This window comes from Elephantulus edwardii, unplaced genomic scaffold (assembly GCF_000299155.1).
Source record: "Elephantulus edwardii isolate Elephantulus edwardi_28Jun2011 unplaced genomic scaffold, EleEdw1.0 scaffold00002, whole genome shotgun sequence".
Classification (NCBI taxonomy): Eukaryota; Metazoa; Chordata; class Mammalia; order Macroscelidea; family Macroscelididae; genus Elephantulus; species Elephantulus edwardii.
In genome coordinates, this window is record NW_006399752.1 from 34,021,541 (window position 1) to 34,037,855 (window position 16,315).

The window sequence follows — 16,315 nt, forward strand, 5'->3', positions numbered from 1 at the left end:
AGTTTGAAGGAGATCCCTGCAGAAGTGCTTGTGACATTTCTGGACTTCTGGGGTCAGAACCAGAGTCGGCCGTGGCATTCTGAACACAGTGCAGGCTAGGCCAGCTTAATGCATTTTCACCCGAAGGTGTGAGTGTGAGTGGCGGCTTTGCCCGGGAACCCACTGTTGAGCTCATGCATCTGTATTTTTCTCTTTGCACAGACCGTGGGAACATGTGGCAGCAGAGGGGGTGGGGAGGTCAGCTCCATGCCCGAGGCTGGAATCCTGCCGACATGATGGAGGACATCCCACCCTGTAGCAGAGGGACCCTGAGAGCCAAGGCCCAACGTGTTGGCTGAGGTCTGTCTGGCCTAGGATGAGGGCTCCTGCCCCCTAGCTCCACCCCTCAGCCCCAAGGCCACTCTCCCACCAGGCCACTGCCCAGTGCTCCGGGCCCTGGGAAGCTGTCTGGAGGTCCCTGATGGGATCAGGCTTTGTCCCTGATCCCACCCAGCCCCCTTCCCTGGAGAGACTTGTCAGGGTGGGAAATCTGGAACTGGAAGCAATAAAACAAGGCAGAGTGAGTGGAGGTGGAGAGGGGATCAAGGAAAGCCAGGGCATTCATTCCCTCCTTCATTAGTTCAGTAAATATTTACAGAGGGCTGTCCTGTCTCCAGGTGTTGTCAGCCCCATGGGGGCCTCAGAGCGAGACTGAACTGGTTTCACCCTCGCTGAACCCTGGGAGAAAGTGCTGAGTGGGAGAGACGGGGAGGGGTGAGCGGGTTTTCTGGGGAACAGAGAGCAGTGCGGGCAGGAGCAAGGGCTTACTGGGGGACAGGCTTCTGCCCCGAGGGAAGGAAAAGGGGAGGAGGGCTTTTGGGTGAAAGGCCTTCGAGTAGGGTGCAGCTCCCTGGGGGAGCAGAGTGTAGTCAGGAAGAGGACCTTTCTGGGCCCCTGGAAGGACAGGCTGGAGATGATGATGCCCAGGGTGAGGTCCTGACGGTGCCTAACGGGCCTGGGCCGGCTGCGGTGGGAGGAAGCAGTGAGAAGACAGCTCCAGTTGGGGGGCTCCTCCGAGCCGGTCTGTGCACGGTGGGCCAGGCTCCGAGGGGGGTGCTGCAAACGGCAGGCTTGCAGCTGGGCAGCCGCGTGCCCATAATGACACCATCACCCCAGATACAGGAGTGGGGAAAAGGGATAATGAGTTCAATTTGGCCGATATAATCATTTCTTCCCTGTCACGAATTCAACAAACATTTCTGGTCCATTATGTACAGAGGGCTGTCTGGATGCCCAGCAAACAAAGCCGGGAGCCAGGTCCTGCCCCTGCTCCCATGTAAACACCATGATAACCGTGCAGATAAGAACAGAACTGAGAGAGGGGACAGGAGTTTCAAATGAAAGATGGGGACTGGGGTGGGAGGAAAGGGGCCTGCTGGTGGCACTTTCAGGCCTGGAGAGAGCAGATCTGCACGGAAGACCAGGGCCCAGCACGTACTCAGTGGTGAACAGGGATCATGCCCCAGGGCGATGAGATGGGAGCGGAGCCAGCAGGAAGCAGAGACTCAGGTCTGAGGTCTTGAGAGCCAGGCTCACCAGCTAGACCTGGCCAAGGTAACAGTAAGCCACAGAGTGTTCCAGAGAGAAGGCTGTCACCCGGGGCAGATACGTGCTGGGCGCAGGCCACAATGGAAAAAGAGGGAGAAAGCAGCTGGAAGGTCTCTTGCCTCAGTGATCTTGAGGAGCCTCCGAGGGGTCATGAACCCTCACCTGAGTGAGGAGGTCCCACTGCCTGATTGCTCACAGCCCCCCACTACATCTCCCACATCCCCCAGGGCATAGACACAGTGAAAGCATATTCCAGGGGGAGGTCCATCTGTCCATTGGGAGTGTCTGTCCTCCAGGTCCCACTTCTCCGAGCCCTCTGTTGGGGCAGAGCCGAGAGGACAGCCTGGAGGCCTGTGTGGGAACCCTTGGTCTGTGGTCTCTGGCCCAGAGGACAGGGCAGCCTGGTGGACAGAGGCGGCAAAGACAGACAGAATACCTGTCTGCCTACTGACTCAAAGATCGAAGCCCCAAGAGGGTCTGCCTGGGGCAGGGGGGCTTACGTGCAGGGTGGCTGCCACCCGCTCTGAAAGGGGCTGAAGGTGAGTGAATCCCTCTGGGAGGTCAAAGATTAGGCAGTTCAGGCAGATCAGGTGCCCGGGGGCTTTGTTCAGACGTGCTTGCCTTTTGTCCCGCGCCTGCAGCAGGCCCTGGCCACATGATGTCATCCCAGATGCATTAAGCTGGAACAACCCGAAATTGAATAATTAATTACAGTCTGCCTCATCGCGGGGACTAATTGATCAGGGCCTGGCAGCAGACACCTGGACAGGATTAGCACCACACAATGAGAGGCTCGGGCAGGTGGCGTGGCCCCCGTGGACCCGGCCCGGCGTGTGACTTCATTAGGCCTGACTTGATTTCTCTATTCTTGTTGGCACTCAACACCGCACGGCCAGGGGCCGTCACAGGCCAGCATGAGGACATGCGTGAAGGGGCTGGAGTCTAGGAAAGTGCCCCGTCCCCTGATCGAGTCCCCTTCTGGACCCTTGGTCAGATCCGCCTTCACTGGCCCTGAGCGCTGACAGGCATTTGAACCTCAGGCAGTAAACCTCAGCCTCCCTCTGTTGTCAGGTTGGGTTTTCAGACCCAGACAGCCGTCAGGAGTTCAGTTCTAAGGCACTGTGAGAAAGTCAACATCACAATCAAGTGATTTCAGGGTCTCGGTGTGTATCAGAGATGTTTCCACCCTACTGTCGCCCTGGAGGAGCAGCATAGCATGATGCAAAGGTTTAAGGTTGTGACAGTGAACAGAATGTGATAGAGAGAGCGAGCAGTACCGTTGGAGAAAGGGGCCCACAGACTCGCTCAACACAGGCTTGCCACACGGGCAATTTGTCCCACATGGACCATCTGCACAGGCCAATATTTGTCTGGATACCTGTCCATGGCTCTTGCCAGGTGACCCGCTAGCACAATTGGCCGCTCTGGTTTAGTATGTTTCTTGCCTATTTTTTGTCCTGACCCAATTCTTGTCCTACCAAAAAGAAGAAGAAGAATGTTTGGGGTGTGTAGTTAGGGACATCTCTTGCCCCTCCAAAGTGCTCTGACAAGGTGGGTAAGCTGGTGGTGCCAGGACACGACCCTAAGGACATGGTACAGTTGAGAGCCCAGCTGTGAGGAGGGCCCCAGGATGCCCTTAAGGAGAAGTTCTAGGAACTCTTCAAGCATCTCCAGTGCCAGGCTCGGAGTGTGTGGGACACGCGGAAACTCACCTCAGCCACATTTTTCTCCTTCTTGCCCTTGCTTCTAGAATATCCCAGAGCCCGAGGACCCCGGTAGGCTTGGTCCACAACTACAGGAGCCCACGAGGGGGGAGCCAAGGTCTTTGTCGAGTCAGACACCGACTCAGAAGGAACACAGGGTCCATATTTGTTTGCAGCCTCTGAGGAGGAAGGTGCCTTCTGCCCTGGCGCCATCTTGGTTCCAACCTCTCTTCCAGTTCTGGCAATCCCATGGCCTCCTCACCTCTGTCCCCAGCTCTGCTCGTGGGCCACATCAGTTCACTGCACCTTTGGTTTATTGTCAAAGACCAGATGTTCCTGCATGCCGGTTTCTAAAGCTGGAGGGAAGAGGTGACCAAAGAGGCTTCCTTCCACTGAATCTTCTCCCTGATCTGATGTCCCTGTAAATGGCACAGGAGAAGGCTCAGGGCAAGCCGTAGTATCCTCTCACGTCTGGACAAAGGGGTCCATTCTCTGTCTCTAGAACAACATTCTGCGACATCTGGCCCTGCAGGCTACTCACTTCCAGAAAGAAGGGAAGGGCTCAGCCAATCCAAACAGACGCCATTGTCACCGGACACGATCCTGCTGGTGTCTGGCCCCGCAGACAGTGGCCTGCTGAGCTCTGAGCCCGAGTCCAACATTGTGGGGATGCAGGAGCCCTCGGGTGGTCTCGGAGCCAGACCATGCACTGGAGGTAGGCTTCTTAAGGTGGACACTCAGATGCTGGGGCTAGGGGGCAATGACAGAGCGGGGACTAGAATCCACAGGTAACCATGGCACCGTCTCCAGGCTGTGGCTTTGCTCAGTGGTAAGCGGTCTGGTTAAGCTCTTTATTCTTATGGCACAAATGCTGCTGGCTTGTTACAACACATTCAAGTGCAGAAGAATGTTACTCCCTCAAAGTAACCCCTGTTCACCCGTTGCTGTAGCTGCTTCCAAATATTTTCAAGCATATACAGTCACTGCACTAAATATGTACATACATGTACTTTGCTTTCTTTGAGCAAATGGAATCAGTTGTGCACTGGCTCCTCAGCTCGCCCTCGCGCTCCCAAGAAGCCCAGCTCTCTCCCTGCCTGCCTACGGGGCTCAGATCCACTCTGTCCATCAGCCAAAGAGGAAAGTGGGTTCCTCAGCTGCATGTTTCCACCGTTCATCCAGCCATTTCTCTAATGATAGACCATGAGGTTGCTTCCATTTTTGATAATTACTAAGAGGGCTGGAGAAAAGCCCCATCACACATCCATTTCAGCAAAAGGTCATTGGAAATGTGGCTTCTGGAAAGGTCAGAACAATCTACACTCTTGATGATGGGGTGCGATTTTTAAAAAAAACTACATTAAAAAATTACATTAAAACAAGAGAGTCTAGCGTGTGGCCCAGAAAGCAGACTCCACATCTATTACGTAGAGTTCCCATCAGACTCGGAGGAGGCCCTGGCCGTTTCCGGTCACAGCCACCCCCGCAGTGCTTTGGGGACTGGAGCTGGGCTCTGTGGTGTAATAACTCTGGGTGGCTGTGGCCCCCATCTGTCTATGTCACAAGGTCCTGCTTAACCCTCTGACTTCCCATTTATCAACCCTCTGGGAGGAGCTGACCCCTCGGGTGGTTTATTGCATTTCTCAAAAGACCCTTTTCAAGCACTGCAATGGGACTGAGGTTTGGGGAGGTAGGGCCTTATCAACATAATCTCATTTCAAGGGGGCAGAGCTGCTAACCTTTCCCAGAAAAGAGACTTAAACTTTGTCCCAAGCGTCCTCCTCCCTGCTGCCCTCGAGTCGAGACATCTCCCACTGCGGGCGGGGCAGTAGGGCCCTCTTTCCAGATCCTCTCTCTTTGGAAGGTTCTGGTTTGCGCGACTCAGGCTCAGTGATTGAGCAGGAAGAAGGCCTGAGAGCCTCTAGTTACCAGGTTCCTCATCAAGCTTCTTGAGAACCTAGAGAGAGAACAGACTCTCCCAGAGGTGTGGCAAAGTGGCATGAGGGAGTGTGCCCCAGGCCACTCAGCCTCTTTTGCCACCTTTGTGGGTTCAAGCTAGAATCTCCCCTTGAAATGCCAACTCATCAGGCCCCCTGGACTGGACCGTCCCGAGTAGGAGATCACAGACCACCAGCTGTTGTGTCAGTTCTGACTCATGGGAACTTCACCTTCTGGGGACCCTTGTCCATCAGAATAGCATTAAGCTCTGCAGAGTTTATTTAAAGAGTTTATCTTGTTCTTGTTGTTGAGAACATATACCAACGTGGCGCTTTCTCCATGCACAGCTCGCTGACGTTAATGGTGTTCTTTGAGTTGTGCAACCATCCTTATCCCTGACTTGTTCCTCCCACACTGACCATAAGCACATGGCCCCCTAAATCCCCCATGAATAAAACTCACAGGCCCCTTAGATTTCTATCTACTCTTTCGAGTTGCTGTCTGCTTTGATCCCATGTACATCTTCAAAGGGTCAGCTTAAATCAGGCATTCCTGACTAGCTCAGCTAAACCCTGTTGTTTGGTTTAAAGAAGCCTCGGGACATATTTCTCTGGTTTAGGGTTTAAAGATTATCTAAGGGCAAGAGTCTTAGGGATTCGTCCAGTTTTACTGGCTCCAAGCAGTCTGGAGACCATGAGAACGTGAAATCCTGTTCTACTTCTTTCTTCTTTTCATCTGACGTCTATAGAATCTTTGAAAAAAAACCCATGGAGCAATGCAAGGCAGCCAGCACCCGGTTCTTCAGGTCTCAGAGCAAAAGGGGGGGGGGCAGCTGGTCATGGAGGAAATGAGGTGCACATGCCATTTCCTCCGCCTGTCCTGGCCCTTCTTCCTCTGCCGCCTCAGGTGAGTAGAGGCCATCCAGGTGAATAATCGAGATGGTTGTATGCAAGCTTTTAAGTCCCCAGGCACTTGACAACAAACCAGGAAGCAGAACACGAGCACCGAACGTGATTTGGGGTCAATTAACTGGGATGTCTCGTGAAATCATGACCTTAAATCTTCCAACTAAGCAGCTAAATCCCAACAGCTGTTTGACGGTGCACAATTAACCACAGCAGGTACTGTGAGCGTATGGTTGTTAGAAATCCATCTAGCACACATTTACCAGTTCCATTATTATATAGTTATGCCAGTTATTGACGTCAATCACCGTTAGTCTGTATTCCCTTCCTCCAGCCCCTGGTGACCACTAATAAACCACATCCTTTTCTATGTATTTGCCTGTTCTTGTCTTGTTGGTAGAAGTGAAGCCATACACTGTTTGGACTATTAGGACTTTGCTCAACGTGCGGCGCTGTCTTGCAGCTTCAGCCGCTCGATAACATGTATCAAGACTTGGTTTCTCCTCCGGCTGAGCAGGACTCCTCTGTGCACGTGCTCCACGTTCTGTCTCCTCCCTCTTCACCTGCTGGTGGGCTGTTTCCACCCTTGGCGTCTGTGAGTAGTGCTGCAGTGAATGTTGACCTATTGTGTGTGGTGGGGTTGCTGCTTTCAAGTCCTCTGAGTATGTACTTTCTTCTCAGGGGACCCCACAGTAGTTTCCACTGGGTTTGCAACGGCAACTCGGTAGGTCCTTCTTCAAAAGAGGCTCCAGGTGAACTTGAATCTCCAAGCGTTCAGCTACCAGCTGGGCGTGTTAACAGTTTGTACCATCTAGGTTCTCCAGACACAAGGTCAGGATCCTTCAGACAACTTTCCTGTTAGATGTGGTGGTGAGTGTGGACTGGCCTGCGGCACTGCATGTCTACTAATGGGGCATTCATCAGCGTCCTCTGGCACAACCCCAGTTTTCTTCCTCTGGGAAGCAGTACTTAGCTTCCACCCACCAGCACAGGTCACCTACATGCCCTGCCCCCATTTCTTCACCTGGAGAGCAAGGCTGATGCTACACAGTCCACGCCCCCCACGACCCGGGACTAGCCTGGTGGGCACGGCGAAGGAGGGACAGGACAGCGCCTTTCATTGGCAGGTCTGAGCAAGAGCAGGCCCTTGGGGGTTTAGTGTCACATTCTCACTTAGCTGTCCCGGGGATTGTAACCCAGTGCTAAAAGAAGGAAGAAATAAACCCAGGGCTTCTCTACCTCCCAGAATGCCTGACGAGTGTGCAAGGCTGACATACTTGGCTTGTAACTAGAAGGTTGAACGTTTGAGTCCACTCGAGGCCTTGCGGAAGAAAGGCTTGGCCCTTGGCTTCTGGAAAACCAGCCTCTGAAAAGCCTAATGGAGCCCAGCTCTCTCCAAAGCCACATGGGGATGTGAGAGGGGATGCAATAGACAACTGACTCCTCCACCTCCGAGGTGGGGGGACACCTGGCATGGCCTGGGACATGGGCAATGCCAGCAGGCAAGTACATGGGTGTCAGGACCATAAGAGCTACTCACTGGGGGATGTGCGGATCCCCCCCGTTAGTTGGTATGTTAGGAAGGTGTCCAACGATTCTGTACAAATGGGAGGGGTGAAGGTAACATCTTCATCTCTACACCTGAGAGGCACCCAGCACCCTGGACAAGCCCAGTCCAGCCCCAGCATCCAACTTTCTCATGTATTTATTTAAACCCTGCCTCGCTCCGGAGGGAACTTAAGGCCTCCTCATGAATACTATCTTTGTGTGGCCTTCCTGAGCCAGAGGAGAAAATCTCAGCCAGGCACGTCTGGAGGCGGGGCGTCCATATGGCCAGAAGGACTCAGCCAATCACCCCAAGCTGCTACAGGGTCCCCATTTCCGTCTGTCCATCAGGTCCTTCAGGGAGAGGGCCTCTCAGCTCCGCTGGGCCTCTGCAGTCTCCTGGCACGCCCTGCAGAGTCTGCCCCCAGCCCCTCTGCAGAGGACATTCCTGACGCAAAAGCAGCAGTCTTATCAGGCTCCTTGTATGGGAAGATGGAAGGCATGAGAATTCTCTCTAAGCCCCTTTATGAAGCAAACAGCTTGTGAATGTCAACATCCAAAGAACCCTATCTTGAGCCAGATGAAGCAAAGGCAGGGATTTGGGGAGGCCTGCAGCCTGGCACCAAGATCAGCCCAGGCAAACCGGCCTCCGTGGCCATGCTCTCTGGAAACTTGTGACCAAGAGCCCCCTCCCATGAGCAGCATGACTCCTGCCTGTTCTCGGGAAGTGGCCTTCATCGATCTGAGCAGCTGCTCCCTCTAAGATCGGTGAAGGTGACCTGCTCTCCACCTCCCTCGCTGTGTCTTGGAGTCTAGAAAGTGCAGCTGATAGCCCAAGGGCTTTGGGGGCCAAAGAGCTGAAAACAGCCCAAATCAGCACCATCCAGTGGAGTCCAACCCTGAGTGTGATCCTGGAGGTCAGAGTGCAGCAGCTGGCCTGAGTTCTCAGCGCTGCCAATCTTTAGGGGAGCAGAAAGTGCCGACTATTTCCTACCAATAACAGATCTATTTTAGCATATAATTGTGACATTGGTCCTGGAAGGCCAGAATGAGCTCCAGTATGAGCTCTATATATAGGAGATCCTCACTGATGTATTAAAACTTGTAACATAGTAAATAACGTACTAATATTAGTATCTTGAGAAGGAATAGATACAGATTCTAACAGTAAAAGCAAATGACTCAATGGCACATAACAACAACAACAACAACAACAACAGTAAAAGCATATTGTGAATCAGTAACTATATTCAAAGGAAAGATTTTATCTTGCAATAACATAATAATAGCATATAATTCAGCCTGTTGAACAGAAGTGAAGTTTTAATTACTTTAATATCTTTACCATTAGTATAACCTGCATAACCCATCTTATTTGCATCCGTATAATAAGCATCTGCTTGCAAAGGTGAAATTTTTACTTTAGTTGGTAGTATCCAATTAGTCCGTTTAATAAATTGTAGTCGTTTATCTAAAGGATAAGAATTAGAGAGCTTTCCTGTATAATTTGCAAAAGCCTCCTGCCAATTATCTGATATCTTCCATAAATTATTGATTTGTGAAGATGTGAAAGGGACTATGATTTCTTCTGGGTCAGCAGCCATTAATTGGCATAGCCTCAACCAACCTTTAAGGACAAGATCATAGATTTTTTTCAATATATGTAACTAATATTTTACTACATTTATTTCCTAAAAGTAACTATTCTAGAGTTTTATTTCCTTGATATACTATTCCAGTGGGAAAATGTAAAGAATGAATAATAATCCATTTTACAGGTTTATTTAAATCTATGTGGTCTAACTGAGCTTCATGTATCTTTCGCTGGTGTGTTTGAGCTGCTTACTTTTCAGTCGGTAGTCAAGCGTTTCACCACTGAGCCACCAGGATGACCTCTGGTGCCTCCTTGTTAGGCCTCTGGGTGGATGGCCGCTCAACTTGAGAAGCCTGGTTTCAGTTGTGATGAAAATACACATAACAAAGCATAGACCCTCTCCGTGATGTACAACTTCGGCCTGGATGACGTTCTGGGAGTTTGGGTAAATCTGCTTGCTCTCATTTTCCGAGTCATCTACTTCTCAGAATTGTTCTTTCAACTCTTCACATTGAAAGGAAGCTTCCATGGGGAGGATGAGGGTCCAACCAGGAAGATGAGCTTGGGCCCCAGCAGCCCTGGCCACTGGCATGTTGTGGGTTTTTTGAATAGGTGCACCCAGGGAAGACCCTCACCCTTCATTTCCAAATCGAGAGAAAGAGGGGATGTGAGGCCTGGAGGGGCCAGGCAGCCTTCTGTCCAACCAACCCCTGGATGCAAACATCTGAAATATTCCTATTGCGAAAACTTATGTTCTCAAAGAGGATTTTCCAGGCTTCAAAGGCTTTATGCATGAAGTGAAAACTTCCAGAAACCCTTGGGTCTGGAAGATCACCCCCTCCTCCAGCAGCAGAGTGGAGCCTCCAGCTAGAGGTTCTTTGGGACCAGAGGCTGGTCGGTTAGTTACCCACGGAAGGAGGACCCCAGGCAGCTCGAAGGAGGAGAGGCAGCAGGGAAATGAGACTCCGCATTCCACTGCCCCCCGCCTCTCCTGCTCGTGGTTGGGGGACTTTTGGGTGGTCCTGCCACCTGTTGAAAGTGCTTGCATGACTGTAACCCAAGCAGGGCCTGAAAATAGCCCAGGACAGGGCACACCACATTGGCGCTGCCCTTGACCGCCTGCTACAGAGGCGCCAGCGACAATGTAAGCTTTGAGAGGGGGACGTTTCTGTGCCCAAAAAAGGAGAAGCTATGGATTTCAGAGGGAGCAAACCTGAATTCAAGGACTGTGGCCACGTCCCTTCTCCTCTGGGCCGAGGTCTTCCTTGGTGTAAGGTGGGCGTGAGGCCTTCTCTGTAGGTCATTGAAAGCACTGGGGATAAGATACTTCAAGACCACATGTACCGTCATTTGTAGCCCCCACTGGGCCCCCAGGCTCGGACCTCTGCCCTCAGCCTTTGGCCCAGCCTGAATGTCAGGACAAATGGCTTTTTCCTGTGCCATGGCAGATGGATGACGCTTGCCCCGAGCCGTATCAGGCAAAGTTCACTCATCAGGCTCCCTGACAGAGAACTGGCCCGTTGGCTGCCTTCCGTGGCTTAAAGAAGGCCACCACTTTAGAGAAACCTTCCGGAAAGATCCAGAGATTACTGGCCATGGGCAGAAGCTCAGAGACTGTGCCCAGACCCTTGGCTCCCAAGTGTCTAAATTGTTCCAGGGGCAGGGGGTCTCATGTGAAGACCAACCCTCCGCTGGCCCTGCCAGACACCAGGTGATGGGAGAGGGGCTCGGGTGGGGTGAGGAGTGCTGGCGAACAGCAGGGACTCACCAGTGGTCCTGGCCTCAAGCTAAATGTGCCCGAATTCCTGACACCCAAAATAGCCCAGGACATGAACTGTGGCGCCAGGAAGTTCTTGTTCAATGTCTTAGCAGCTGGTGGCTCTGGGCTGAGAGTAAAGAACCATTATTGGCAGTGCCTATAGCCCAGGGGCAGATAGCATGTGTCCCGAATGGAGACAGAGCTGGGGGAAATGGTCAAATCCGCCTCTCCTGGGTGGTGTGAACTTGAGCTTGCCACCTCTTAGCTTTGTGCCTCAGTTCCCCGGCTATGAAACAAGACTGCCTTAGCACTTGCGGGCTGCGGTACCCCTCAGGCCCAGGTGAGTTCTACACTGTGCAGTGAGCCAAAACCCCTCCCCAGACCCCTCGTCTGAAAGGGATCAAGTAGGAAACACACATCCGCAGGGCCATTTAAAACCCAAAAGGACCATTAGTACCCAAGACTAGGATTTTAAAAAGCGAAGGAAAAGCAGAACAATGAATGAATGGAAATCCAAAGTCTCTGTAAATTTTCATTGAAATTAATAATAAAAAAAATTTTAAAATAAGCGAAGGAAAAGATTTGCACACAGACAGAATTATTCTTAGATGGCTCCCAGGGACAGGAAGGGAGGGAGAGAGAAGTAAAAATTAATGAACAGATCATAAAACTTAGCAAGTTGGGTGAAGGGAAAGGCAATATACAATAAGAGGATGATTGATACTGTTTCTTGATTATATTAATTGTAATTAATGTTGAAAAAAATGTGCATGAATGAAGGGATGACAGATCAATGTCATTTGTAAACTCCCACTCAAATCACAAAAAAATGAAAAAGAAAATAAAACCTATTTGAGGACAGCGGCATGTGGGGGAGGAAAGTGCAGACTGGGGGTCTCTGGGGGAACAGGGATGCAATGGCAGCCCTGGGGTTTTGGAGGAAATGGAATGGAATAGATGAAGGGGATCTGGGACTCAGAAAGCTGGCAAATAAGACACTTGAGAGAACAGTGAGGTGAAGGTCGTAGAAGGCAGACAGAGGAAAAGCCAGAGTCTCAGAGAATGTGATTTCACCCAAACCCAGGAGACCAGGAGCTGAGGAGGGTCTGCCCGGCTCCAGCCGTCCCTCACCCACCTGACAGAATTAGCCCCTGTGTGTCCGCAGAGGAACCCCGGGGGTCCGTGGAGAGGCAGGGCACGGTGGACGTGGTGAGAGTGTACTGGTCTATTTTTGGGTCTCTGCTGAGAGCGCAGGAATCCAAGGCACAGAGGCCCGGGGGCCAGGACCACCTGTCGAAGCCTTCGCAGCTGAAGTAAGAGGACCAAGGTTGGAACAAGCTGAAGCACCTCCGCTCCTTCCAATTTTAGGCCGACGCTCTTCAAACTCCAGGGCACGGGGATGAGATGTCCTTTTACAGGCACAGCTTGACCTACTTAGGCCAGACCCCTGCCCTGGGTCCGGCCAGCATCTCCACAAACTATCTTCAATCGTCTCGGAGGCTATTGTGGATGTGTGACTTCATTTTGTATCTGAAACTTGCAAGAAAACTGCACGTCCGTTGGCTTCGGCACTTTTAAAGAGCTCAGAAAATAGGATCTGAGGACCAACCTGCTCCTGCCTTCCACTTAGCCAGAAATTCAGGGAATAGAGAGTTCCAGATCTCAAAGGCAGTGAAGGGGCAAGTTGGCGCAGGGACAGAGAAAGGCATTACCTGGCCCTTGAGTGTGCTGTCACTTGTCATCTGGGCATCTTGGGCCTCTGGCTCTTGATCTGTAGAATGGGGCCAAGAACACAATCTCATTGGCCTCTTCTAGGGATTAACTGGTCTCTTGGCAGCTCTACAACTCAGAAGCTTCATGATGTGAGGCCCCAGCATTCCCTGCTTCAGTCCTGGGCTGGCCTCTCTGTCCTGACCTGTCCTAGCGGATGAGGACAGGATGTTTCGAGATATACTTGGTTCAACAGGAAGAGATGACTTGGAGAGGGAATGCTAGTGGAGGCTTGTCCTAGCACTCTTCTGTGCTGGGCGAGCACTGGCCTCCTGACCAGAGAACAAGGGCAGGGAATGGAACTTTCCCTGTGCCGGTGTTTGCATCTCTGGCCATCTCCCCACAAGTATCCACCTGTATACCCACCCGTCTTCCAGAAAGTGCCCAATCTGTGTTCTGGGCTGCCTCTGACATAGGGTATTCACATCTTCACCGTACTCCCAAAGCAGCTTCCATCTCTCCTGTCATGAATACCATTGTTATTTGATGACTTCTTGGAAGTTTTGCTGAGTTGAGCTTGTGTGCCAACAAAAATAGCCCAGGTAAGGTGCCTAGGGTTGGCAGCCCCTGAAAACCCTCTGCAGGATGAGCTGTGAGGCACTTCTAACTCCATGGCAATGACTTGAGCTTTTGAAGGTGCCTGGGAAGCTGCTTGGCTTAGGAGGGAACCTGATGGAGCCTGTTCACAGCCAGACAGCAGGTGTTCCATCCCAGGTTCTTTAAGTCTCATCAGGCAGAATGGGAGCTTCTCACTGGAGCCTGAGAGCATGAGCAGGACAGGCATGAAAGAAGCAAGCCCACATCTCCACACTGCTTGCTGGACTCTTACTTCTAGTCTTCCGGCCTGAGTGGAGTAAGGGGGCCAAAGAGACCACACAAAAAAAACCCCAAAACAAAAACCAAAAAAAACCCCACAAAAAACCAAAACACACACACACACACAACAAACACAACCAACCTCCACACACAAAAAAAACCAAACATACAACAACAACAACAAAAACCAGACTAAGCACGTGTGACGTAAGATACGCCGGCACACCTTACTGTGTTGAACTCTGATTCATTGTGCTTTGCAAATATTGCTATTTTGTTTTGCTTTCGGATGGGGAATTTGTCTGCACAGAGCACTGTTTTACCAAGCAGCTCATGCTCACCTCCTATCTCTGCATCACATTTTGGTAATTCTCATATATTTTTATTTCTTTTTAACTCTTTAAATGTTTTCATAAGATTTAACTGCCTGGTTAACATACACTGGTATCATGTACCTGTAACTTGGATGGGTTCCATTGTTGCTAGGTGCTCTGAGGTGATGGCCGCTCACAGTGACCCCGTGAAAAACAGCTCTGCACCTTGCCCCATCTGGCACCGTCCTCCTGACCCATCCTACTAGACCTCATGGCAGTTGTTGTCTGGTGGAGGGCCTTCCTCTCTTTTGTCAAGCGTCTACTTTTTCCAATGTAACGTCTCTCTCTGAGGATTGCCTCCTCCTGAAAGTAGGCCCAAAGTAAGTGGGATGATGTTTCCCTGCTGTTTCCTCTAAGAAGCACTCCAGTTGTGCTCCAATCAAGAAACAGTAGTTTGATTATGGCACATTCACATGATGGAATACTACACAGCACACAGGAGCAATGATTTTGTAAATCACTACCTAACTTGGGAGAGAGGGGAGAGCATTATGCTGAGTGAACTAGCTCAGTCCCTCGAGGACAAATACTGTATAAAACCATTATTGTAGAATGAGTATGAATATCCAAGGGGGAAAGGAGGGTGGGAGCAGAGGGGTGAGGATGGGTGGGGGTGTTAATCATAGGACCATACAATTTGATATGGGAGGTGTCAAGGAAATGGGAAATATCTGGCGAGAAAACAAACGATGCATTTGGACTTTGTAAATAAAACAATATAAAATAATTTTTTTTAAAAAAGGAAACATTAATTTGTTCTTTTGGCAGTTCATGATAGATTTCTCTAATGCATCTTTCTGTGATTCTCTGTTTTCAGTGAAGATCTAACTGACATCAGCAATTACATCCCTTGCGCTATAGCCTCTTCTTAATCCAGCTTGAGTTTCTGGCAATTCCCTGTGTGTGTACTTACTGTCCTCACTATTTCGGACTTTAAAGTTTACATTGGAATGAAAAGAAGCCAAAACAAGGGGAAAGGATGCTGAGGTAAGAGAGCTGAACCAAAGATTTCAAAGAGCAGTTGGAGAAAAGTATTGGGTAGAAATCTCAAAAAAGTCTGTGCCTCAGTAGCAGGAAATAGATTAAATATGGCTTTGTACATACAGAACATGACTTTTAAAAGATTTGGACACATCAAACTGTCCAAGTAACTTAACAGTATTCCAGAACAAAGCTCTGGAATACTATTGACATTTAAAAAAGTTTAAAAACCCCAAAATCTAGCACTCTTTTAAGGTCAAATTCACCACACCTGACATTTATTTCATGCTTACCAAACATTCAGAGGCAAGAAAACACAACTCATAATGAGAAAGATATTTATGAAATCACAGCTCCCCCAGAATTTACACAGATGTTAGAACCAGCAGGGGGAAAAAGACATTGATGTATTTATTACTGTACCCCATATGTTCAAAAAGTTAAACAGTGACATGGAAGATAATAATTAAACAAAAAAAACCCCACCTAATTTAACTTCTTGGGATGAAAATGACAATATGTGAAGTGAAAACTATTCTGGCGAGGTTTTTGGCAAATCGAACATTGCATAAAAACCCAGTGGATCTGAAGATTTAGAAGAAACTGAGATGAAACTCATATGGGGAGAGAATTAAAACAGCATTACTAAACTACAGAAATGCAGAGAAAAGCAATGTGCAGTAATGATCGTCACCAGATCGATACAGACAGCGAAGCTGGAGAGAGGCGTAGGAGGAAAGTCAGACGTACAAGGATGCAAATGGGAAGGAGTGATTGATTACATTGTGATGACTGCAATTCATGCTATAAAATAATATGTGTATGAATAGTTGAATGAAAAGTACAATCATGTTGCTTTGTAAACTTTCACTCAAACCACAATAAGGAATTAACATAAAAAATAATTTTTAAAAAATGAGTTATGGTGCTGCAATCCCAAAAGCATGTGGTTGGAATCCACCAGATACTCCACTGGAGAAGGAGGGACAATCTCATCCCGCGCCAGTTGGATCCAATTCGACCGTACACATACACACACACACACACACACACACACACACACACACACACAAATGAGTTATGGGAAATGTTAAACATCTTAAAATAGAAGTAAGAGACATCAAAGGAGAGTACAGACACTATAATAGACAAAGTGCTAGTCTATAGGTCTTTTATTCTAAGAACCACCTTCCCTCTGTGACTTGATTTGTGCCACTACTAGAACCTCTACTCGGAATATTATTGCTTGTTAATTTTTGACTCATGTACTTTTAACTTGTTAGTTAAATTTGTGTCTTCTAGGTTGCAACACCCCCATGATACATCTTCAAGGATATGAACAT

General features: G+C 49.7%; 1 pseudogene; it reads right to left on the reverse strand.

Annotated features, from left to right (window-relative positions):
- Positions 1-3,952, reverse strand: part of LOC102859330 — a 67,161-nt pseudogene extending 63,209 nt beyond the window's left edge.
- Between the last annotated feature and the right edge of the window lie 12,363 nt (positions 3,953-16,315).